Source organism: Egretta garzetta, unplaced genomic scaffold (assembly GCF_000687185.1).
Source record: "Egretta garzetta isolate BGI_Z169 unplaced genomic scaffold, ASM68718v1 scaffold287, whole genome shotgun sequence".
Taxonomy (NCBI): Eukaryota; Metazoa; Chordata; class Aves; order Pelecaniformes; family Ardeidae; genus Egretta; species Egretta garzetta.
In genome coordinates, this window is record NW_009260435.1 from 11,459,192 (window position 1) to 11,485,662 (window position 26,471).

Here is a 26,471-nt window from a genome sequence, read left to right on the forward strand (position 1 = left end):
GCACATTTACAGTGTGCTCCTTGGGAAGGCCAGGATGAACTGTGTTACCTGTCACAGGCAGAACTGGGCACCTTTTGATCCAAGGTTAGCTGGGTGTCCAGCCTCACAGGCCATTTGAAAGCAGAGGAAAGATTTACATCAAATGTGCAGGCACTCTCGAGACAATGATAGTTCTAGGGGAGATGAGTTTTCTCAGACAATTCCTTCTTCCATTCAGCTTCTCAGTCCTGCCTGATTGAAGTCTAGCCACCCATATGGTATGAAGATGTCTGGCGGGGCATAGTTGCACACAGCTGGAAATTAGTTTGTCTTTTCTCACCTACTTTCCAGAAGTTTCATGCTGATAATGAATAACCTGGGAAGAATCCTGGACCAGGTGAGGGCTTTGAAGGTCAAGAAACAGATGCTCAGGAGGAACCCTCATTAAATACAAATGGAGCAAAACTTTTTGATCAATTAAATTAAAAGCCCACATAAACATCAGGGACTAATTAATGGTGCAAGAAACACAATAACCGCCTCTTTGCATGTGTGACGCAGAGTACAGCCACACAGCTCACAGCATCATAGCCAAGATCCTATTCAATGAATCCAGTGTTCAGTAAGAAACCTTAGAATAGTCCCTGATCTTAGCTTTCTACATTAAGAATTTTATTTGTTTGGAGCAGGCAGCTGAACCTATATGCATCTTTGGGCCCTTTTTTAAGCTTTGCATCAATGCTACAGACAAGATAGAGACTGACCATGCCACTGGGAGGAGGTTTGGAGAGTGACTCACTGTTTTATTTCTAATTTAGTAATGTATCATTTTCCCCCCACCTGCACTAGGGTGCCGTTGCAAGCAGCTGAAATGATTGCCTGAATGAACAGGCTGATGTCAGATTTCCAGAGCTAATTCATGGAAATCTGCAGCATAGTTTTGGTTCTGGAGCACAAATCATGAAAGTGAAAATATGATCTCTCTCTTAACTGAATGATTTTTTTAAGAACCATGATCTAGAAAAGAATATCATCCAGTTACCCAGCCATAGGTCTGTCTTTGGTTACATCTCATGGTCTCCCCATCGTGTAGGCAAAAAGCTGTGAACCAGTAAGTATGGTTTCAAAAGCTGTATGATTTTAGAGCCCTTTGTTCCTTTTGCTATGGTTTTATTCTAGGTGAGTGCACATGAGCAATTACAACTCTTTTGGCAGATAATTGGCATTAATGGTATTCTTAGTTGTAATTATGAAACAGCACTTTGACTGCTCGTACAATGGCTGTAGGTACAGTAGTGTCAAGAATCCTCTAATCGGGCTCTAAAGTGATTCTTTCAAGCTAACCTTTCATGATCACTATGCCTGTACATCATTTTCCCATCTTCTACCCTGTAAAAGAAAAGGAAACATCCACTGGATTGTGGTGTTAGTCATTCACAGAGTAAAAACTATTTGTTCATCTTAAATGAATGTAGTTCTCATATTGGTTTACAGTATACATACTCTGACTGTAACTGCTTTACTACATTTCAAATGCCTATTTTGGTAGGTATGAATCACAGAAAGTACTGACAACTTGTTAGAATTGGGCCTATAAACAATGCTTTGGTTTTAACCAGGCCTTTGGAGGAGAAGATACAAATAATACAAAGTGAAAATCCTTTATACTTCTTTCTCAACTTACCCTGAATAATGCCCAAACTAATATCACTTTTTATTATTTCCAGTTGTTTTACACAAAGGCTGTTATATTTAAGGCCAGAATATGTGCAGCATATGTTAAGCTATTTATAGATTTACAATTACCTCATCAGACAGAATCGGGCAGATGGTAAACATTACTACTAGGCATAAGTACATTTAGAATCAGACATTTAAATAAATTCAGATCTGTCTCAAGCTTATTTAAAGGGTTTTATCTCTTAAGCCATTTGAGGTGTCTGGTTCTGCTGAGTATATTTGTATCGCATGCAGATATCAGGGTGTATGACCAACAGCCTATAGATAGCTGTAGAAAATGGATGACATTAGTTCTTGTTTTTTGAACCTGACACAGGCAATTGAACTAGTAAGCCAAATTAATTTGAGAATAGAGAATAAAACTTTTAGATTGAAAATGACAATGGCTGATTTCTTTTATGGTGTTGAAAGAATATACATGCTTCAGGGAACATCAATTGGTCTCTCTCTAAAGCTGAAAGACTTCATATAGAGATTAAAAAAATGACAAAGATACATGCCAGAAGGCCAAATTATAATCTTTCAACTTCAAAACCCCAGGCTGCGGTGGCTTTTCACATGAATCTTACAGAAGAACAAAAATAAGAGTTCAAACTAGATCTGAGAATTGAGTGAGCACTTTAGTTGAATGTGATTAAAGTTCCCCTGGACTGCTTAAAAACATCTTTGGTTTCTTCAAAATTGTTTTTTTTAGACAATTTAAAAATATAAGTACAGTTAAATGGTGTTGACAAATGAAACCAATCACTCAGAAAAGCAGAGTTTGTCATTTGAATTGAGCTCCCTGGGTTTTGGGGTTCTTTTTTTAAATGCTGGGGCTTATTTTTTGTATATCTCCAAAACTCGTCACCTGATACACTGTGATACAAACCTGTTAACCTGCTTTTTCTTTGGATGGCAGGGAGAGACTGCAATGATCCATATTCTACCCTTTGTTACTACAGTGTTAATCCAGAGCAACACAATGAAAGTCAAGGCAGTTCCTTCAGAACAGCTGCATTGTAGCTGAAAACAGAATTTGGCCTGAGGTTTCTTCAAGACATCGTCTGGCCCAGGGCCCTAAGAATACAAACCAGAGGAAATGTGAAATGATGCATCTAGAACTCCACTCTTAAGGGAGATAGCATCCCCCAAACGCTGGCTGCCGGAAGGAGGTGCGTGACTTCCATGTCAGCGCTGCCATAACATCCTCGTATGTGCAGCAGCTGATACAACAGTGTGAGCAAGGTCCCAGGCCAGTGGAAGCTTGCTGATGCCCTTGGGCACAGTGTCACAGGCTGCAGGGAAGGCACTCTTCCAGCAGGGACAAGCTCACACCTGCTTTTCTAAGGTGGCTATACTAGTTGTCCCAGGCCTGGCCAGACCCAACAAGCTACTGACACCTGCTAGCATTTTTCTAAAACATGGGTTGGGTTAATCTGCCTTGAACTGCTACCCCTGGGCACTGAGTAAGAGAGGAGTGCTGTGTGAGCCAGTAGTCTATCCTTTTATCCCCTCTATCCTGCCAGTACTGGAAGCATGCAAAAAGGTTTGTACAACCTCCACCTCCATGAAGCAGCTCACACAATTACATCTGCTATGTCCATCTGTGCTACCACAGACAGTCCCCTTCGCAAGCCTCGGATAATATATTTCATGCTGGTAGCTGATCTGTAGAATGCATATCCACTAGGACATGTCCATGGGCTGAAGGTATACCCAAACAAACATTCCAATCTCCCAGCCTTTCCAGATACCCTTTGTTTATTTTCAGTGCTGGGCTTCACTGTTAAGTTCAGGCTATGCTCCACTCTCTGCTTGAGGGGTAATGCTTGTACATGTTTTACTTTTCTTCAAGTATTGTTTGGGACTCTAGTTACTCTTTGAAAGGTCTCATTGGTATCCCAGAATTATTAGGCACAGAGTAATTCTGCACACCCAGAAGAAAAGTAACAGTGATGTTTTTGCAACTGTTTCTAAAGTGATTATGGTAATTTGCTATGGTAATTGCCACATAAATGCTAGGTTGTTGGATAGGTTTTTTTTCAGTTGGCCATGTAAGTGTATTCCAGAACCTAAGCTTTTCCTGTCTAAACCTTTAGCTTTTACAGTTGAAAAGTAAATCTTTGAAACAGTAAATCTATCTAAATGTGTAAGAAGATAGTGAGCACTGTTGTGACTGTACAGGGTTGGTTTGAGAAGGGTGATGAGGAAGAAGAGCATGAGTGGGGCCACTGCTCTATGATGCAGCAGTCTCTGCATCTCTGCACCTTACTGTGGATACCTGCAGAACATTAACAATCACGTAGAATCATAGAACAACCCAGGTTGGAAGGGACCTTGAAAGATCATCTGGTCCAACCTCTTGTGGGAAAGGGACCCTAGATAAGATTTTCTAGCACTCTGTCCAATCACATCTTGAAAACCTCTGGTAACAGGGACACTACCACATCCTGGGGAGGTTGTTCCCTTGAATGATTGCTCTCACAGTAAAAAATGTATTTCTTTTATCAAGATTAAATATGTTTGTATTTTATATTGATACAAACTGCACAGGACACAAGGCCATCCTAGGCACCCTGTGGACTTACACATTCAGCACGAGATACATATTACCATCACTTTTTCTGCACATTATGAGATAGCAAACAAGATATCTTTATTTGGTCCATGAGTGTGTTAAATTCTAGGCAGAATTGAGTCTGAGTACAAATAATCTTCATGCTGCAGCAAGTGATAAGTTATTTGTCCAGCACTGTCATATCTATCAAACTCTACTGTTAAAAATACAAAGTAGAGTTAGTTTGTAACACACTAATGTGTTTAGATGTTATGCTTGGTTTCATTAAAGGACTTGCAGGTCTGTCTTTGGATATATAGAATTGACTGGGGGCTTTAAACCATTTTCTTCCATGCAGCATTACCATGTTGAACCTAATCTCTGCTGCCAAAGATGAACTGAACATAACTCTCTTATTGCAGGTGGCTCAGTCCTCATTTGTTGTTGTTTGAAATTCACTCTGGTCTTGCGTTGCTGTACTTTGAAACTTCCCCTTCTTCTTCCATTGCCTTTTTAATAACTGAAACCATATCAGGAGGGGCAAAAAACCAAATTAATGAAACTTCTACAGATAAAAAGAGTAATAATAAGCTTACCTTCAAAAAGCTGCCTGATAGTACAGATAAATTGTGGAGAAATAGAAAGCATAGTGTAGTCTAGCTAATTATAAATGGATTAATACTGCATGTAGTCAAACCCTAAATATTTGGGTTTGTGATCACAGTAAAATGCAATTACTTCTAATGCAGTTTGTTACTATAGAATCAATAGGATCACTGTGCTAATATGCAGAAAGCTTTGAGAGATGTAGTTTAGAGAGTCATGTTTTCTAGTGGTCAGGTTATTTCTGATAAGAATGCTGCTTTTTCTTTGCTGGTAAGGAATATCTTGCTAAATAACTAAACCATCATTTCTTTCTTTGTGTAAATATAACAAGCTCTAATTTAGAAAAAGCTGGTCAGTAATGCGCAGTCTTGCATTAGTAAGCTGTCAAAATAATTGCTTAATGTAAGTTAATCATGTAGGTCCTTGATGTGTTTAGCCTGTTTCTTATTAGTTGCTTTAATTTGTTTTTATGTAGTTAAGAGCCGGCTACTTTGATCTGAGATTGTTCTATTTCATTCAGTATCTTTAATTTCTAATGAGTGTAATTTTAGTGATAAAAGTGGTTCCTAGCCAAAGTGTTGTATCAAAGTCTTTATAAGGAAATAAAAGAATTCACTGTTTGTGAAGAGAGCTAATCTTAGTTTTCTTTGTGAATCTGGAAGAGAAAGGGGGGAAGCTACTCTAGTTGTCAGTAAACTGGCAAGGGCCGTTTCATCTGTGCTTTTGAATAAGAACTCTGAAGAGTACAGAAAGGAAACTTTCTGGCTATAGATTCAGAAGTTTTCTGAGGAATGCAGAAAAACTATTTATGGAGAAATTGAAGGAAACATTTGTATTTTATCAAGTAATTATAAATACTTAGACTAGTGTGGTATCTGGACTATATTCAATACAATACAGTTTTGAAGCGTCCAAAACCAATAACTGTTTTCAAAGGAGTTCAGCTCACTTCTAGGTCCTTAAGTGAGTGGAAAGTTTGGAAATCTGGCCAGTGGTGTCACACTGAGAACTTCAAGTGGCTAAATGCTTTGAAAAGTCTGTCCTTAATCTTGTGCCAAATGGGAGGTGAGCTCTTTTGATAATTTGGCCTGGGGTTTTGTAGTTAAAACTTCGGTTGCAAGTCCGTTTTGAAAAGTAGCCTTTAATACATTTCTTAAATTTATTTCCTAAGTTTTATTTATTACCAAATACAGTTATGGAAATGGGAAATCTTCTCTAATGCTAAGATTTAAAACCAGTGATGCTGAAAAAAAGTTGTGTTTCTTTTCAGTTTTTCTTACAAGATACACACTGGAAATGAACTGTTCCAGTGGGGGCAGCAGTAAGATGCTGTGGAACCATTTTCAATGTGCATTACTTTCTGAACTTCAAGAAAAACCACTTTTTTTTTTTTTTTTTTTACTTTTTCACAATTATACTGGCTCCATGCAGAGCATAAAGCATAAATCGGAAAAAGAGTTTGCATATTTTGTATGTCAGCTGCAGACATGTGCAAGAACAATTTACAGAAATTCTGGGGACATGAATCCAGAAAATATACCTTTTACTTCCAGCAAAAGTGTTTGATTCTAAATGAAAATTGGTGAGAAGAGATGAAGGAACAAAAGAGCTACGAGCAACCATTTTGCACTCTGTCTGCCACAGAATCGAGGGAAAGTCCCTGGAGATACAAAAAGATATTGCATACCTTTGCACTATGCACAGCCTTCCGGTTGTTGCTGCTGAAATTCTTGGTGCTATCTTTTTGCCAAAAAAGGTCTTGTACAACAAAAGTGACTTTCTGCTCCCCTACTCACCAAAAGTAAGATTGCTTGATGTTGGCAGAAGAAAGCTGGTGCTGTGCCATGTAGGCGCCTCACATATGAATTACATTGTATGGATATGATACAATGTAGATGACACAACACTAGCTGTATGCTGAAAAATGTAACATGGCATACATATAATTTTTTAGCAAAAAAAGCCTGATGCCATTTCATTTTCAGATGTAATAACTCATTGCTCAGGTGCAAACCAAATGGTTTGGGTGGTAAGTAAACCTGCCCTAGTTTTCAAGGCTTAATGGTGTCTTTAAGATTAACAGTAAGGCTATCTCCTGAATATATTTCTGTTTATCTTGATATTTTACTGATGATATTGGAGTCATCAAAAAAGGGAAATATTCGGCCTGCTGTAAGGAAAAATATGTGACAGGAACATGTCTTGCGACAGAAAGATTTCGCAGCTGAGGAAAGTTGAGTGCAGTTCCCAGAGGCATGGCTTCTTTTCAGAGGCCTGTAGACTACTAGACTACTGCTCCATGTCCCAGTAAGCTGCACATGCAGCAATAAATTCAGCCCTAGGATGGGTGATTCTGTTAATTGGGATTGGCAGGAACAATGGGGCTATGATCACAGTCACATTAAAATGATGCATAGTGACTGGGCTGAAAAAACACCCACATTAGGACAACCCTCTAGTGACATTCCTCTTTTTTAAAGGTATCTGAAAGGACACCAGTAAATGTATTCCTATGTTTCTATCGCAGTTACTAAATAAGCTAATTAGAAATATTAAATGTAGGCTATTTGATTACTAGAGATTTAACAGCACCTGCAAATTATTGTACAAATAGAGGCATGTGTTAGCCTGCCATGTGTATGCAGTAAACAGTAACCAGAAACTTTGCATGCAGTATGCAATCACAAATTTTAACTGGATAAGGAATTAACAGCTATATTTAAAATGGTCATCAAGGAAAACATTGACTGCTTTGGGAGTCCATTTTTTACGTACTTTGTTCTATGAGGAAACCTGAAATGTCCTGATGGTTAGAATAGGCTTTCATGTGAGAGTTTTTCCAGTGCATTTTTATTTAAAACTCAAGTTACTGGGTGACACCACAAGCAGACATATCTGTAGAATTTCTGAGAGGGTGGAAACTGCAACACCAAGGGCATAACTGCCTGGTGATTCAGGACAGGGGGAGGTAGAAATCTCTGAAGCTAGCCTTGCCTGTGCAAACCCTGTCACATGAGGCCCACTCTGAGGCTCTAAAGCAAAGTACATTTTGACATTTGAAAAGTGTATGTTTCCCTAAAAAGAAATCCAAACTCTATACTAGTGCATCTTGCTCAAAAAAATATAATTCACAAACAAAATTACAGATAATTTATTTGGAATGTGAGGTAAAAACAGCTAATGTATCGTGATAAGTATCATCGATTTAGTTAGCTGAAGGTCTGCACAGTATAGTTATGTTACAGAATTCTGTACAGGAAGAAGTAATTTTATAAACAGATCAGTGCCATTTCAGAGTTACAACTTGACATGCGCAGAAATTTGTGGAGCAAGTGGTAAGATCTCAAGTGATGGCAAGTTCTGCCTCCCTGGGAATGTGTATTACAGCAGGCGCCTTGCTGTGTGATCACGCAGTGACTCTACTGCGCAATACTTGTTCATTCTTTAAGGGAAAGGGCCGGCACCTTTTGTAACTTTCGGTTATCCATGAAATTAGTATTATATGACTGTTGCAGCACCCAGGGCTTGGTGAACAATCCACCACTGCCCATCTGACTCTCCACACCAGATGAGCTGGCCACAAGATGGGCCCCACCTGGTACTTGTAGGTAGCCACAGTCCCTTAGACCTGTGAACACTCTCACAGCCAAGGTACAAATGTCATTCTGGGGCTAAAAATGCCCAAGGGTGGATCAGGGTAGCAAGGCTGGCAGCTAAGGGTATAGCGTGTACATAGCCTCAGATGCCATCTGTCAGTAAAGCTGTGTGGGATCTGAGATCCTTCAGCAGTCTCTCTGTCAAGCCCAGGGGCCTACAGTTCTTCCCACTCCAATATGGCCACAAGCAGGGAAGGACCTAGGCTTCTGTAACACAACATGAATGTGCTAATGTTCTTTTTAGGATTGCAATCGCACCACAGAATAAATTAGACCACATTGTAAATTAATCTCATGCCTAATTTCAAGCACATGAGTAATCCTGGTAAAGATTTAAGTGCTTTGCAGAACTGGGGTCTTAAAGAGGTTTATTTTTCTGGGAAAGTTTCCGCTGTTTCATCTGTAAAGTTAGCTAGATTCACTGATGTGAGAACAATGGAGCAACTATAACTTATTCCAAGTAAGGACAGCAGTGTATAGTGCACAGTCACAATGTGATCTTTAAACACCAAAGTGATTATGTCAGGGGCTAAAAATCAAGATGTTCCCATCTCTCCCTCTCCCAAAGAAGATAATTCAAAAGAAGCCGAAATGGTTTTGCTTCTGCCTTTCTCCAGGCTAAGGCCAAGCATGAAAAATTTTAGCATAAAGGGTTTTCTAAGGGTGTTTTAGAATGTGCAAAGTGACAAGGTAGAATAAAAATGTTGTCTCAGTCTTAACTCCCAAGTCTTTATTAAGTTACATCTTGAAATTTCTTTTTAATTTCTGTTAACTGTAAAGTGTCAATGTTAGAGTTTTAAATTATAAATAAAATGTTTGGTTTGACATATTTAATAAGATCTCATATCAACAGCCTGTCTGAATTGTTAATAGTTACCATAGCAACTTCACAATTTTTCTCTCCATCATTATTTGCAGCCTTTGGTCACATCATTTTAAAAGTTTGGTTTCTGTGATGGCATAGCTTAGTTGCAAATTTATTCATACCATTCTGTTTTTTTAAAGGGCTACCCATTTCTGTCTCTCTGCAGAAGTGTCAAAGTTCCTAGCAGCTAAAAGCAAACTTGCTGTCCCTCTCACAGCATTACACAAGCAGTAGCTAAAATACTGGTTTGGGACTAAACAAGCTGAGTCCATGGTTGATAAATACCTTGTGGTTAGCTTTGATAACCTTGAACATGTCCCAAATGTGAACTGGGTGACTATCAGGTTTAGGCTTTAATGTCTGTAGATTTCAGTTTTCCATCTATAAATATTTAAAGAAATGGATAACTTTTGTAGGGATAACTGCTTTTTTTCCCCCTCTGTGCTCACTGTTTTGTATATTAAACTGGATATTTCATAGAAAAAAAACTATCTTCTGTATGTAGGTACAGCACCCACTTCAGGTGGTCTTCACTTCAACCTCCTTTCTGGGTGCCTCTCTAGGTTCTCCATCTATCAATCCAAGGTTCAACTACCCAAGATAAGATTTTTTCTCTTCTTGATGTTTCATGGCAGTTGAGATCATTTTTGATACCTAGGACTAATTGTCACAGGTGATTGGAGGGGGGAGATTTTGCAGTAATTAAAAACCACATTTGAAGTGGTTTCACTAAACTACTTTTATTTCAGGATAGTTGTTTCTTGTCATCTGAGAGACCTTCAGTTAGTTGACCTTTATGGGGTGTGTCACAGTCAAGATTTCTTTTTCTGAGCTTATTTTTTTTTTTGGAAAAAGGAGTAGGCAAAGGTGGTGGCTCTTTTGTTTTCTTTTTTTTTTTTTTTGTGGGATATTATTGGTAATTATGATGCATTGATTGAATAAGGAAGGGTTTAATAATTAATCTGTGAGATTCACAAATTTTTCTTTGGACACATGCCAACTGTGAATGGATGGCTGTAACTAAAAGGAAATAAGTGAAGCAAATAAATGGCACAGTCAGTAAGCTTTGCTTGTTATTTCACCTCAAATGATCCTTTCTTTGGCTCTATTCCACTCCTTGGGGTAACGGTACACTCAATCCCTTTAGTCTTTATATTTTCAAACACCCTCCCCCCCCCAATGTGTTAGTACTTACATCTAAGTAATACAGTTCTATATACATACTGCTTCTAGCATGTCCCACAAAATTCCTCTGTATCAATTTACTGTGTCCTTTCATCTATGCCTGCCATCTTCAAATAATGACCCCAACATCCATCCACCTCTTACCTACTCAATCCACTTCTCTCCCAAATATATTTGTGCTTTTAGACAAAATGATCACAACATGGATATATAAAGTCTTCAATTCAGCCACATGGGCAATCTTGTTCTAATGATCCCAGATTTTCTTTAAAGCTTTGACTTAGCAATGTTTAACCATTTTTATAAGTAGCAATGTATGAAGTCCATAAATAGTTACAAATGCATCATATTTTCTTTGTACATTTTCTCTACACATTTGACTACACAGCAATCTCTTGTTTGTGAGTCTTAAGGTAGGATTAAATCTTCTAATAAGCAGCAGTTGCCTGGCACATTTTGCCTTCCCTAAGATACAGAAATAATAAGAAATATAAATACTTTCAAGGCACTTTCTCTGCTATATACAATAACAAATATTTTTATTTTTTTAAATGCTCCTAGGAGTATTTGAAGGCAACTCAAATGTCCTGCATTAAATGTTGTAACTGTAAGCACATGTCACAATAAACTTTCATTGCTTAGCTGTTTTTTATTGGCCTCCCACTGACACATTAGATAAAACGAAAACCAGAATGAGTCCCACTTCACCAAGAATATCAGGATTGAAAGAATAGTCAGGTACTGCCTCTTAGAAGGGTATGGTGCTGGAGGGAAAAAACCCAGAGCGACCTTGAACTGCATTGCCTGTTGCTCACTGATTCTGTTCCTCCCCTGGCAGAAGTCCATCTCAGCATCATTGCAATCTACCAGTGGGTGCTGCTATGGACACGGACAGAAAAGAGCCAAGTGTGAGATAGAGAAAAGGCAAAGACAAAAAAAGGGAAACCCTTGACCGAAACAAAGAGCAAAAATGCGATGGGTGCTATGGGTACTGATGGAACAGCTCTACAATTTCAGTTTAAGTCCTGCCACAAATGAGATTTTCTACTGCTCTTCCAAAAGTGTTGAAAAAAACGCTAGTCTTTAAATAGCTAAATGTTACATCTGCAAATCATCTGTGGAAATAATCCATCTGTATTTTAAAATGGAGAAGTATTACCCTCATATGTTTCAAGAGCTCAGGCTTTAAACTGTTTTACTCTACAGCTGTATTCTCCTAGTCCTCCAGAAGAACAGCCAAGAGCAAAATGAGACAAATGAACTCGAGTTTGGTTTGCATGTATTTTGTGAAGTGCTACTCTGAGTATAGACATGGAAGAGTATCTGAGTATTTTAACAGATCCGATCTTCTTCCTGAATATCCTCATTTTTACAGCTGCTTTCCCTTTAAAATCCTCACATAGGAAATATTTTCCATGTCCTTTGAAATCTGTTTCCTTCTGCACCGTCACTCACAAGCCCTTTAAGGGATTTGTTGGTTAAAAGACTATGCAGTAATTACTTTTGTTGCTACAATACTGTGATAGATGAGACTGTGTGTAGCTCCCATACAAATTCACCACAGAAAAGTACTGTTCATATTCGAAGACATTTTGAAGACTGTTTTCCAAGCGTAAAATCCCACAGAGCTCCATGTATCAAGTCTTGTAATTTTGTGTCTTAAAATAGCTTTGAGAAAAAAAAAATTGACATAGATCAGCTGGCCTACACCACACAGGAGGGGACTATCAACAGTCTGTTCTCCCTTGCCCCCATGTAAATACAGAAAGACAGGGCTAGAGTAGCAAGAACAGTCTCAGCTGCAGACACCAGCTATGCAGAAGCTATAGAAATGAGCTGAGCAATTACGGAGAGCTGCCTGGGAGCTACCAGTTGCCTTTAGCTGTCCCATGTCCCCATGCCAGTAGGCCCAGGTGGGGCAGGGCAAGCAGAGCCTCAGGGTCCACCTGACCCACAGCCCTTTCCTGAGAGCTGTGCCGTGCCAGCCCTGCTGTCCTGTACAGTGTCACTGGCCAGACATGACATTTTGTGACCTCACATGCAAAGTGCTGTGAGGTCCTAATGGCAGTGATGGGTTTGTAGGGGTGGGCAGGAGGGGTGAGGGTAGCCTGCAGGTTGTCTCTTTTTCAGATCTGCCTGCATTGCAGTCATTTCTTTGAGTGATAAAGAGAAGAAAGTTCATGTGTTGCAATTCTAACTCATCCGTATATCCAAACTCCACCATAGTACTATCATCCCAGTGCCAGGCAGCATCCAGGGCTTCCCAAAGGTGAGTTTGCAGGCAACAGTCATTTAAATGCTACCATTTTGCTGGTGCTAGTGCTGCCTTTGGGTTTCTCTAACTTTGCCAGGGGACTAACACGGTGCACAGCTAGCGCTGGATATGAGGATGGTGTGAAGGAACGATGTGCAAGCATGCACAACCTACCAGCTGGCTGCATGGAGTGGCACAGCATGGCAGAGCACTGGGTGCATGCCGGCGATGCCTGGAGCAGCTCTGCACCCTGCTCTGTGAACTGTCCCGAGGGCATAGCTGTAGGGTCTCCACCATGCAGATGGGGCTGGCAGTTCCTGCTGTGCTTCAGTCTATTTTGATCTGAAATCGATTAGTGGGGTTTTTTTAAAAAGTGTAGGAAATCGATTTGCAAATTAAGGTAGATCAAGCTGGCCTGCTACATTATCCATCATTTTGTGAATAAAGTGGACATATATTGATTTACATTGTATCTTCCGGTAGCTCTTCGCATCTCAAAACTCTATGTGGCTGGATGGTAGGTGTCCTGTTCCTGAGAATGTAAGTTCTTCTTTAGGCTTTTTGTACTGTCTTGTGTTGCTGATTGTGTTCTGTCACATCCCTTCATGTTACATCAATTTCTGTGCCAATGTGACTGAAGGTCAGCAAAATAACGTTACATAGTGGTAAAACTAGAAGGCAAATACACCTGTCTTTGGATGAAATATTGTACCTACTATCAGCTCAGATAGTGAACAGTCAATCCCAGTTTAAGGTAGATAGTTAGGATTCTGTTATCTGCTAAAAGTGGGTAATTTTCTCTAACCTTGAACCACCCATAGAGACTGAATACGTGTCCTCTCTATCTCTAATTGGTGCACTGCAGATGTGGCCAGTAGTTTTGTACATTTTTCCCCCATCAGAAAAGATAAAGGAAAAATAGTTATTGCGTAACAATAATCATTCCACTTCCTGTGCCCAGCTTCCCAGGAAGGGACTGAGCACATGTGCGGTACAGCCCAGGCAGCATGAAAAAGCCTTAGTGTAAAGGAGGGGGAATCTGTCCCTTTCTGCCAGCAAAAGAACAGGAAATTGGGCAGAATGGTTATCATAAATGCATGCTGGAAATGGAAAACAGTTTGCAATGATGCTTCCACCATTAGGCCTCATTCGGGAGCAATCTATAACACAAAAGTCACTTTGGATGATTGCATACTTATTTTTCTGCTGTGTGTACATTAGCCAGAATTTTAATGTGTGCGTGGTGGGTTCTTTGGGGTTGGGCTGCTTTCTTTGTGTTCTTGCTTTGTTTTATTTTTTTCTGGGGGGAAAGGTATTTGGTTGTTTGCTTGCTGTGGCCAGGACTTTGAAATAATGCAAATAAGTCTAATGGAGTTGTTGGTAGTACACATAGTTCCCCATAGTGTAGGGCCCATGGGCAGCCCCCTAGCCCAACAACACCTAACACCACATCTTCAGGAGTCAGACTCTTTTTCAAACTTAGTAAAATCTAATTTCAGCCCTTTTTTTCCCCTCAGCCAAAACAGACTTCACAGAAACCTCCCACTCCGCATGCAGTCCCTCAGCCTTTATAGGAACCACCTGACCACTTCCCACCTGGACCTGATAATTGAAAAGAGCTGGCTGGCCCCAAGCCCTGTGGCTCTTTATGAGGCAGACCACCCCTGATACAGATGCCTTTTTCTCAAAACAACATAGGTTTTTTGGAGGGGGAAGAAACTTTTAAATGAAAGATGGCAAATGCTATAACAAATACCAAGCTCCAAAAACATGTATATATTTTTAGAAGCTGTAAGATCTTCACAGATGTTTTTTGGAAAGTAGACATACACAGCATCTGTGCATACATAACCATGTACATACAGGCACAATTGCTTGACTGTACTGGTCAGGTTCCCATGAAGAAATACCAGGTAAAAAAACCAGGAATTGTTTAATCTTCCTGATGTTTCAGACATATAGATGTGAACCTGCTCATCTCTTTCCATTTTGTACTGCTCTAATACAATGTCATGAAAGGGTTCGGAGAGATAGAGTCCAAACAATGAAAATTTGATGACCTGTCCCACTCATTCCCTCTGTCTCGGACTTACCAGTGTCTTTCACAGCACCAATATGGATTGGCAATGCTGGTTTTAGGTACTAAGAGCACAATGTCATCTTCCTTTTTCTAATCTAGTGATTTTCTCATTTTGGCCTTAGCGTTCTCTTTGTACGGACTTTAATCCCTATGAGGAAAAAAAACCCAAACAAACTATAATTTCTATATATAATTTGTAAAAAAACCCCATCCATAGTTAGAAAATTCTCAGAGGGGTTCTGGTCTTGGTAATACTCCACTAAAATACCCAGGAACCCAAGAAAAGAACAGGTTTAACAAGGCCATTTGCTAAGTCTAAGAAAAAGGAAAAGGCAGGTAAAAGACAGCATCCAAAAGTCAGTTAAAATCACTTCCAAAGTGCAAAGAAGACAGGAGGAGGTCAGTAGTCAACAAAATGATATTTTGGCTGTAAAGAGTCTTTATAGCATCTTGCTCCTATATCACATGAGGAACGATAAGGGCTCTTTTCAGTGGGAATGTCAGCTTTGCTTTTCTTTCTCCTTTTTTCACCTTGTTTTAAGTGTCTCTCTGCTGTGATTCTTCCATGGAAGGGCCTGGAGTTGTCCCTGATTACTGGCTGATATAACTTTGCCTCACATCATTTCTTTTCTGGACGGTGAACCCAGAACAACCTTGAGGCTATGTGTGAAGATTAAAAGATTTTTCCCATCCTTGTTCCCCTTTTCCAGTAATCTAATATTGCATAAGGCCTTATGAGGGTATCACAGAACAGACTTCATCAAGGTGTCTCTGTAATGGTAGTATTTGCTAAGAACAAACTGGTAAGAGAGCAAGAGGGAATGTAACAGAGATCCCCAGATAACCCATACTGGGACATCTTGCTGCTTTTTGCTGGCAAAGTCAACAATAGCCAGTTGTTCCTTTTTCTTTTTTTTTTTTTTCCTAAAGGAAATTAAATGTAAAAGATATGTTAGCACAGCCTTAAAGCTGAGATTTAGACATGTTTTCCAGTGTTATGATTCCCGCAGCAATTGTAATTCGACTTCACAGCACATTCTACTGTAAGGCATAAAAATTAACATCACGCTGTATACAGCAGAATATATTACTGTAGCACTCTGTGAAATACTGTAGCAATTTGAGAACGGCATTAGGTTGTGTCTACTCCAAGCTCTTGAATGAGTATGTAACTTTAAGCATTAATATAGAAGTTATTTGGTTTTCGCTTGTGTTTACAGTCCACAGTCCCAGCTTAGCAAGATTTTGTACTTACATGTAACTTGCAACACACGATTTTTGATTTTTTTGTTTCTTAGGGATTACTCAAGTGCTTAAAATCACATGCCAGTTTAAATACCAACCTCCTGAGACCAAGGCCACTTCCACTCAGGGGTTATTTGAGCAGCTGCTTATATCTTTTGAATCTTTCACTTTTCAAGCAAAAATTTCCCATCCTTGGTCTTTTTTTTATTACATTTAAAAATTAATTTTAATAAAGCTTGAGCAAAAAAATGGTTCATTGTTTTTGAGAATGAGGTGAAGCAAAAAGTTCACTTTTCCCATTATAAAAATTGCGTGTGACTGTTATTGAACAACTCAAAAGCCACAGCAGTTGGGCTAGGAAGCTTAAATTTGGCAGGAAGTCAGGTGTTTGGGGGGAGAGGTGCCTTCAACTGTTCCGGTAAAATTTTATTTTGCTTTGCTGAGCGCTTGGAAACCATTGCTCGCTCACACTTGGTAGTCCTTTAACAGCAGCCTTCTTTCTCTGCTGATACTTCAAAAGCAAATGGGCTCCATGGCTAGTGAACAACGAGTCAATTAATGACTTAGGGAAAATATGATAAATTTATGTACTGGAAGAAGTAGAGATGCATGCCATTGCACCCACAAGTGCTTAAAATCACATGCCAGTTTAAATACCAACCTCCTGAGACCAAGGCCACTTCCACTCAGGGGTTATTTGAGCAGCTGCTTATATCTTTTGAATCTTTCACTTTTCAAGCAAAAATTTCCCATCCTTGGTCTTTTTTTTATTACATTTAAAAATTAATTTTAATAAAGCTTGAGCAAAAAATGGTTCATTGTTTTTGAGAATGAGGTGAAGCAAAAAGTTCACTTCTCCCATTATAAAAATTGCGTGTGACTGTTATTGAACAACTCAAAAGCCACAGCAGTTGGGCTAGGAAGCTTAAATTTGGCAGGAAGTCAGGTGTTTGGGGGAAGAGGTGCCTTCAACTGTTCCGGTAAAATTTTATTTTGCTTTGCTGAGCGCTTGGAAACCATTGCTCGCTCACACTTGGTAGTCCTTTAACAGCAGCCTTCTTTCTCTGCTGATACTTCAAAAGCAAATGGGCTCCATGGCTAGTGAACAACGAGTCAATTAATGACTTAGGGAAAATATGATAAATTTATGTACTGGAAGAAGTAGAGATGCATGCCATTGCACCCACTTTTACTACTTCTTCAGCTCTCCCTTCCACTCTTAATCTACTGTGGCATCAGACCTTATGCTAAGTATGATTTTACACTACATAACCATGCCTGGCGTGTTGCTCCTACTAAAAGTGTATAAAATACTGTAGAGTGAAAGTTTCTTGAGATATAAACCACTACTGTACTGCTCTAACAGACTGAACTTAAAAGTACTCTTTTATTCTGCATCAGTAAACTGTGTGGTAACTCAGAAGCACAGACATGGTTGTAGGCATTTTGTAGACCAGTTAATGATTTTATACTTGGTACACAAGATGTGGAAGCCCAGCTTTTTAGAGCAGAGCTTGTTATTGCAGCATGGGGAGCCAGCTGGTGCTCTGCTGAGATCACTGCTGGTTTCTGCATCTTCTATTATCAAAGAAGACATACTGTAGCCAGAAACATCTCTGCCTGGACTAACTTCATTTATTTTTCTGGCCTCTTTATCCTTGAAGTGTATGAATATCCTGGGGAATGTACACATATGGCAGCTAAGACAGCTGTACATGTGAGTAACACTCAGTTGTTAGTCATATTGTCTGTTTCCGGTAGTGCTGGTGGTGGCTGAGCCATGCCGGGCCAGCAGTCTCACGAATCCTCTGAAGGGCTTTTCTCTGCCTGCAGGAGGTGGATCAGCCTCCTGAGGCAGCACGAGTCTCACAGTCTTGCTGGGACAGCCCGATGGCCTCAGTGGCTCTGAGGACATGGAGAGAGCACGGGCTCTGTGAAACCCACAGGCAGCTGTCTTGTGGTTATAACCTCCCATGGGCCTAGTTGGGAAGACGAAAGATGAAGGAAGGAGCACAAGCGTTTCTACAGGGAATCTTATTACAGTATATTCAGGACTGTAACCCTGAAAGCACAAGGCGTGGGAATTGTTGGGTCTTGGTACAAGATGACATGAACCCTTTCCCATTTGCAAAAGCCGCTTCCTCTGTAATCATCACCAGCAAAAAAATAATTCAAATATTTCTTTGTGTAATGTTTAGGAAATCAGAGCTTTTAATATTAAAACAGTGAAGTGAAAAATTAACAGTTTTCAGTTAGACTTCTCCACAAAAGCGAGGAGGAACAGGCAAAGGATTTCAGCAGTTTTTTAGTCCCCCAGTTAACCTACAGACTGCAGAGTTCATGAACAGATGAACAAATAGTGCTTTTCCACAGTGGAATACAATGTTTTTGGAATTACAATAGCATATGGATTTAATATCTCTAAGAATAACAAATTTTCATTACTGGGTGGATATAGAAAATCTGGATTTTTCAGAAAGGGATGAGACCATGACATAGAATAAAAGAGCAGTCTCAGAAGGAGGTTGGTAGAGCTACAGGCAGTTTCCTCTGGAGATTCCTCAGAGCTTGCTCCCAACAATGGTGGTAAATATGATATGATTAAATAGATGCCAGTTTGAACCCTGTTGAGGCTGATAAAGGTAAGTAATTACTGTGATTTGGGTTGTTCACAGTCTTATCTGCAGCAGGCAACCCCCAGCCTCATGTGCCAAACATCTGTTTAAAGAGCCAGGTGTTCCGAGGGCTCCCAGTTCTCATTGCTGGGGATGAGCCAAGCACATAAGGAAAAGCTTTCCAAGGAAGCTCTCACTATGGCACCCATTTAGCAAAGACAGGAAGGCTATGGATTCCACTCAGCTTTCCAGGGGACAAAATCAGAAGGGGCAATTATAGTCAGGCAAAATAGTTGTGGGTCCAGATGAGAATAGTTTACAGCTTTAAACTCATTTTTTCTAACTTTCTGCAATCTCTTATCTCTGCATTGACTGACAGAAAATTGTTTCATCACGGCATCCTAGATGAGATTAGTAATCCGGTTCTGAAGTTGTTTGAGTAAGGAGTTGCCACATCATCTAAGAAAAAAAATTGTGACATTTATACTTCCATCATGGATTTTTGCACATTTCTGATGTTCAAATTATTGTTCCCCTCTCCAAACTAGTATCAGGAAATCATAACAAATAACATTGTCCAAAAAGTCATGTGGAGTTAAAATTGCGTCTCTGCCATGTCTTGAGGAAAGCTGATGAACCAGAGTCCTTTGGCCATGCATAGCAATTCTGTTATAAGCCAGAGTACTTGCAGGCATCTACTATTAATGTACTTCTGTGGGTTAGGCATTAAACTCAAGTAGTACCTCTGCATTGTAGGTTTGAGTCTTTTCCTTAGAAGCTTTTTTGACATCACTTGTATTTTGAAGGGATTCCATCTGAAAGATTTCTTCTAGCAGCATTTATACTGTAAGTCAATATTTATTCCGTGGTGCTCTAAAATGCATTGGTATATACAGATTTTTCAAATTTGTATTTCCTATTAGTGTTGGAAGTGTAGTGAGTGGGGCAGACTCAGAATCATTAGATTTAGGGAGTCTTCAATATTCAGACCCCTGAATAAACAGCTGCACTCTTCAGCAGATTATTATAATAATAAATACAGTTTTATGGAACATCTGTGCCCAAAGGCCTCTTCAAAAGCACATTTAAAATGTTAGCGTATTGCAATCTCTTCTGCTTCTCATCACATTGCTTTAGCTGAATTGGGAAAGAACTGCCCACAAAATAGTCCTGCCAAAATGTCACAATAATCAGAGTATACAGGGAAAATAGTAAGGTAAGAGAATAATGGATGAAATATATATGATTACAGAAAATTCTTGGTTTCCATATAAACAACACTTTATCAGTGTAAACTGCCCAAAAATATTGCTAAAGTAGGCTTAAGGTTGAGATGTAATGCTCTTGCCTTGCTGAGAGTAGGACAGCTGGCTGGAAAGCAAGCAGGACAAGGGAACTGATCTTTCCCTTCTACCTGGCATTTCTGAGATTGCATCTGGAATACTGCATTTAGTTTTGGGGTGCCTGAGGACAGCAGAGAGTCCAGTGGAGAGCTGCTAAGATAGTCAAGGACTGGAATATACAACATATGAGGGAGCGAGGTTTGTTTAACCTGGAAAAGGGAAGGCTTAGGGGGATATAATCAGTCTTTCACTATGTAAAGAGGTAGTGAAGATGGAGCCAGATCCTTCTCAGAAGTGCACAGTGAAAAGACAGGAAGCTATAAACACAAGTTGCAACAAGACAAATTTTAGCTTGACATAAGGAAATAATTTTCACAGTGAAAGCAGTGCAGCAGGGAGCAGGCTGCCCAGAGAGGCTGTAGGATCTCTGTGCTTGGAGGTTTTTAAAACACAGCTGGACAAATCCTTGAGAAACATGATCCAACTTTGAAGTTAGACTTGCTTTGAACAAGAGTTTGGACTAGATGATGATCTGCAGTAGTCCCTTCTAACCTCAATTTTTGTTTTCTGTGGTTCAATTGAGTTAAGGTACACACTGACCCCCTTAGCTGTACACTCTGACATACCCTAAAGTGGCAAGACTCCCCACAAATTGGTCAATAAATGAAGAGTCAAAAATTACAGAGAAGGAAACAGCATGGAGAATCACCATTGCACACATTGTCTTCAATGCCTGCATGATCTACATGCAGTCCAGGGTTTTGGGTAGCTAGTTGGGAGCTGTGTGAACAGAATATGAAGACTGAAGTATTCGTATCTTGAAGGAGTACACTTCAAGGTTGAGTCCACGGTGTCAGTAGAGGTGCACAGGATTTTTTTTCACCAGGAGGCTGGCAGCAGAGTAAGGCCACGTTGGAGAATGGTTTCTCTTGGGCTTAGCAAAGGGAAAGGTGGAAGGCAGGGTGAGACTGATGAGAGGATAACAGCCTGCGAGTACGGGGTGATGTGAAGGGAGCAGGCTCGATGTTTGAGCATATGTAGTTCTCACTACCTGCAGCTGAGATTTGATTTAGTAAAGAGATGTTGGACTTTATTCCCTAGTACTCATGGTAAATGGTGAATGTTTATTAATTCCATAGTCTTATGGTAAATGTTGTGATACAGAGTTAAGTAACAGTGAACAGTTAACAAATCTTAAGAATTAATAATTCTAATTTTTTATTGCCTGATGTCCGAGATTTGAATTTAGACGTACATGATACTCTGTGAGAACTTGTGGCACACTAGTGAGCCTTAACTCTGTTGTAATGATGATTTGGGGTAGTAAATATAAGAGAGAGGTGTAGGGGGGTACTTCAAACCCATCAGTTATGCCTGACTTTATTCATACCACTATCTCTTCTGCTGCTGTAAATAAAACTCTTTATAGTTTTATCACACTTCAGATTGCACTTGTGCAGCTTTCTTTTATGCATATAAGGATGTAAATATTTGGTTTTCTCTGAGATTCTGCTGCTGATATCTACGTACCAGCTAATTTGTTTGACTCTTGACGTCTAAAAATATTTTATGGCAAGAATAGCTTGGTGGAATAGTGCAACCTATCAATGTTTTTGGTTCATAGCAACATTTACTGACTTTTCATTATTATTTTTGTGCTATACCTATGTTAGTAACATAATCCCAGAGCAAGCTTAACATCTGATCACTAGAATAAACTATACCGACTATCATACTTGAGACTGAGAATTAAAGAAGTATCCATATAATAAGTTCTTCTCTAGCAGTCAGTTTTAACTGACAGTGGGGAATGTTGCCTGCTTTCAAACATCATGTCCAACCGTGAAGTGTAATTTCAAAATATTTTGAAATTGTCATTGCTAAAATAAAGTATTTCTGATCAGCAATGAAAGGTATGCCTATAATTCATGATGCATATGCCCAAGCTAGTAGCAAACGAACCAGATATGACATAAACCCAAAAGAGGCTCCAAACCCAGCCAGGGATTTGTTCCACTGCTAAATATCCTCCTAAGCTGCCACAACGCTACTGTTGGAAATGCCTGTACCCTAAGCGATCTCATATGTGGTTTGGTATATTAAGACAGGTTTACACAGTTTCTCTCAGGAAAAATAAAGATAAATATACTATGATAACGCATCTACATTGCCAACATTTTTAATTGAGCAGGTGATGTTGGTTTTAATCAAAATATGCATGATTTTTGGAGTCTTTGGGATTAAAAAAGGTAATTATGACTGCATGGGCCAGCCTCCATCAACTTACAGATCCCAACTGATCATAACAGTATACCTTGTGATCTTACTGCAATAAATGCATAGGGCTCCCCTCCTGATCTGGTAGCCTTTGACTCTGGCCTTGCACTAGGATAAATAGCTGCAGTGGCGGAGGGGTGAAGAGTTAGTCTCCCAGTATTTTTTGATGGACTGGAGTTATATAGGGCCATTAAATCAATTAGCTCAAGAGCCTCTAATTCACTGAAACATCCTTTACTTAGAACATAGCTAGATGAAACTACTGCTTAAAATTTGTAGTGTTCACTTAGCTACTTCATCCAGTAAATCCTTAATAAAGTAATCACAATGTGATAACCACAAGGAGGAAAAACATTGCCTTCATAAGCACAGGGGAGAAAGTACCAAGATATCTGAGACTATTACTCTGTGGAAGGCTGGGGGGTGGGGGGGTGTTTGTGGTTTTTTTTAAAAAACACAGTATGTTCCATGTGACAGCCTGGGTTTTAGGAAGGAAGATTGTACCTTCCACTACAGCATACAATATTTTCAAACATTCAGATGAAAGCAAACAAGGTTGGAGGATCTGCTGTCTCACCAAAATCAGCTATAGTCATGCAGATAAGCTTTTGCTTGAAAACGAAGGCACGCCTGCTGCCTCATTAAGTATAGCTAGTATAAGCACTGCATTAACTGACTAATGCACAGCAGAATGCCAAATGGAGTCTAATCAGAGTGGATTCCAATTTATAGAAGAGATGAGCCAGCGACTTGAGGTTGCCCTCATCAAAGAGTGCTGATATTGTCATTAAATCTTATTTACTCAACTCTGACATTAAATTATAATCTGAACCATGTTTTTTTCTCTGTTTTTATGAGGGGAATCAGTTATGGTTTGAAGGTACTTACCAGTTCTAATTGTGCTTCTTTGCTGAAAACTGAGCCTATGAACCTCTGATCATAAAACAAAAATCAGTGGCTCTAGGAACTAGTAAGGCTTTCTGCTTTAACTGCATAGTTAATGCACTATGTTGCCATTAACACAAGGTACATATATGTGTGCATACTATGTACATGCATTAAAGACTATGAATGAAAGGGAAATGTCTGTAAGAGGAGTGCTGAAAAGGACCAGAAATGTGACACCCATCTCAGACGTTATTTTTGTCCTGGTGTAGTATTACCAGTCACCCAAATTTGTCAGTTCATAAATGGTCCCTGTAGCCACAGCTATTGAGAGCACAGAATACCTCCTACTGGGTCACGACAGGCTGTCAGTTTTCCAGTAGGAAAACTTGATTAATGTCTTTTTACATGGCACATTATGTTTGCATTAGCATGAGCTGTTAGACAGGCTATGTTGTTATTGCCCTCTTGAGCTATTACTCAACGATATATTTAGTGCATCTTACATGCAAACTTTTACGACTTGAGCTTTACCTTTCGTTGAAAAGGTCATGAGTTCATTTCCCAGTGAGAATGACTTTTCAACCCACTTACCTGAAATACAGTGTTGCCATTTTTAGCTGCACTGCCATGTTCATTCCACCCGAGAGAAAAACATCTTGGAAAAGCACTTAGAAATAAAACAAAGAGCTGACCTTATCATATCCTGCTTTGTAGGGGCTTACCTGGTATCTGTGTAAATGGTCCCTATAGCCACAGCTATTGAGAGCACAGAATACCTCCTAATGGGTCGCGACAGGCTGTCAGGTTTCCAGTAGGATGCTAATTGATTATACAGCTTTCAGACTCACAATATGTTCATCCAAAGCCCAGCATTCTACCTTTTTGCGTTGAATGCTTTTCAGCCACTCCGTGCTGGTTGTGATGGTTTCAGAGCCAGAAAACAGAAGGAGGTGCATTTCAGGATTTTTAAAAAGTATATATTATTTGAACCGAAATTACGTGTTTTTACAGTCAGCTGCTGTGAAACTAATTATAAGGAGTCTATGTACATTCAGTTCTGCTTCTTTAAACATGCAAATAGCTCCCTTGTCATTATTATGGTTCAGTGAATAGGAACAGGGGTAAGGAGGGAGTTCAGCTATTGATTTTTGTGGGGCAGGAATTTCACTACAGAGCTCTCACTTTTCTGACTTGGGTGGAAATTGTGTAAGATCATGACAGTAATTATTCCCATCTCTGCTACTTCAGCAATGTTTAAACCTGGGCTTCAGGTTCCCTAATTGCAAAATGGGGACGGTGATCTATGCATCCTGCTGAGGAGGGGTTAGGAATGATGGGTGATTTTTTGCATACGTGCCAGTGGTTACTTACTCAGGTGAACAAGGTGAGCGGGATACTTAATTATGCAATGCAAAATGGCAGAAATTGAGATGCTTCAGTCATGCTAGAGAGAGAACTGGTACTGCAAAATGTCCTGGTTCACCTGCCTGGAGAAAGCCTTTCATTAAAAAAACGCATATATTTTAAAATCTCTTGTAAACAATGTATTGTAGTGTTGACTGTCATGTTTCTTGTAGCACAAAAGGATGTGGCACCTATGTTTTCTCCATCAGGAGGTAGAGAGCCTTCCCTGACCCTTTGCACAGGGAGGCAGGGAGCAGTGCAGCCCAGCAGCCCTCCCTGATGCAGGGTTCCTCGGAACCAGAACTAGCTGCTGCAGCACAGGGAAGCTGCCTAGTGTGTCTGCTTGCAGGCCAAGGGCAGAGCAGGTTGTCGTAGAAATTAAGGATTTGTAACTGGCTTCTTGATTCCTAACTTCCAAAATATATGAGCACAGGATGAGTTCTGATTTGAAATAGTATAGAAATATTATAGCATACACACACTTAAGGACTAGATTTCTTAGTGACCATTTTTTCTGTGCATCAAGCTAGAGGAAAGTGAAAGCCTTGTGATAAATATACAATAAAGAACAAGAGTTAAACCTGAGTAAGACCACATGGCCTTTCTTTGAATCCATATTACTAAATGTTCTGAGCTTTGTCTTTTGCATCTGTTTATGTCAGCTCTGAGATACTGCCTGAAGGATGTCTGATGTGACATGACACAATGCAATGTTCATGTCACCTGGTAACGCACTTTGAAAGGGACACTGATTTTTTGAATGTGTTATACTTGGAGATTATTAATTGCAGTGCTTAGCTGCTGTATTGTTTTGCTGCTAGTCACAGCTGTAACAAAAGCATCCAAGACCTTATAGCTAGTATATTTCAGCTTTAAATTTATACATTCTATAAATACCATAACATTGTTATTTTAATCTGTAAATCAGGTTTTTCATGGGCTATACATTAAAAACGGCTCCTGTGCCCAATATAACTCCTAGCAGCCCCAATTTTGGTGGATTTTAGTGTTGATTTTAAAAGGGCTCTTATGCCCTGAGCCATCATACTCCTGACTGCCCCAGAACAGCCATGCTATGGAAGATCAAGAGGGAAAAATATTTCTGTTAGTGAAACATTTATTCTTGGCAGGCATTGAAACTTAGCTGGATTTTCAGTTCTACCATTCCCCAGAACCAAGACATCAGTCTTCTCTTTTAAAGCTGAAACAAGCAGGAGTGGTGGGGCCAGCCCTGGAAGTTCTGTGCTATTTCATGAAACTCCTTGAGCTCCTCCACAAGAAACTGTGAGGCTGAGAGCATGCCACGAGCATCCCCCGTGCTAGCCAGCTGCAACTCAGCTCCGCTCTGAAACATCTAAGCAGAGCACTAAGCCCAGAGAAATTAGCTTTATTCTAAGGCTGGCAACAGTACCTCAGCATTGCACTAGCATTGGTATGAAGCCTCGAGACCAGAGCTGGCCTGAGTACAGCCAGCCTACAGTGGAGAGAGTGCTGGTCTGAACAGAGCGGCATTCAGTAGCAAAAGGGAAAAAACACCCTTGGTGATTTCATATGAACATGGGCAAAGGAGGGTCAAAAAGGGCAGTACAGGAGCCAAATGACACAGGAAACTCCTGTGGAAGAACTTATAGGCAGAGGGTGGAAATTCACCCTCCGCTTGCAGGAGCAAGGCCAAGAAGAGATCTGGATACCAAAAGCAGGGGAAGGAGCCAGGGAACCCAGGCTAGCTCAGATTGTACAAGCTGCCTTTAAGCCTTGGCACACACAATGTGGCCGCAAGTGGCTGGGGGGGGGC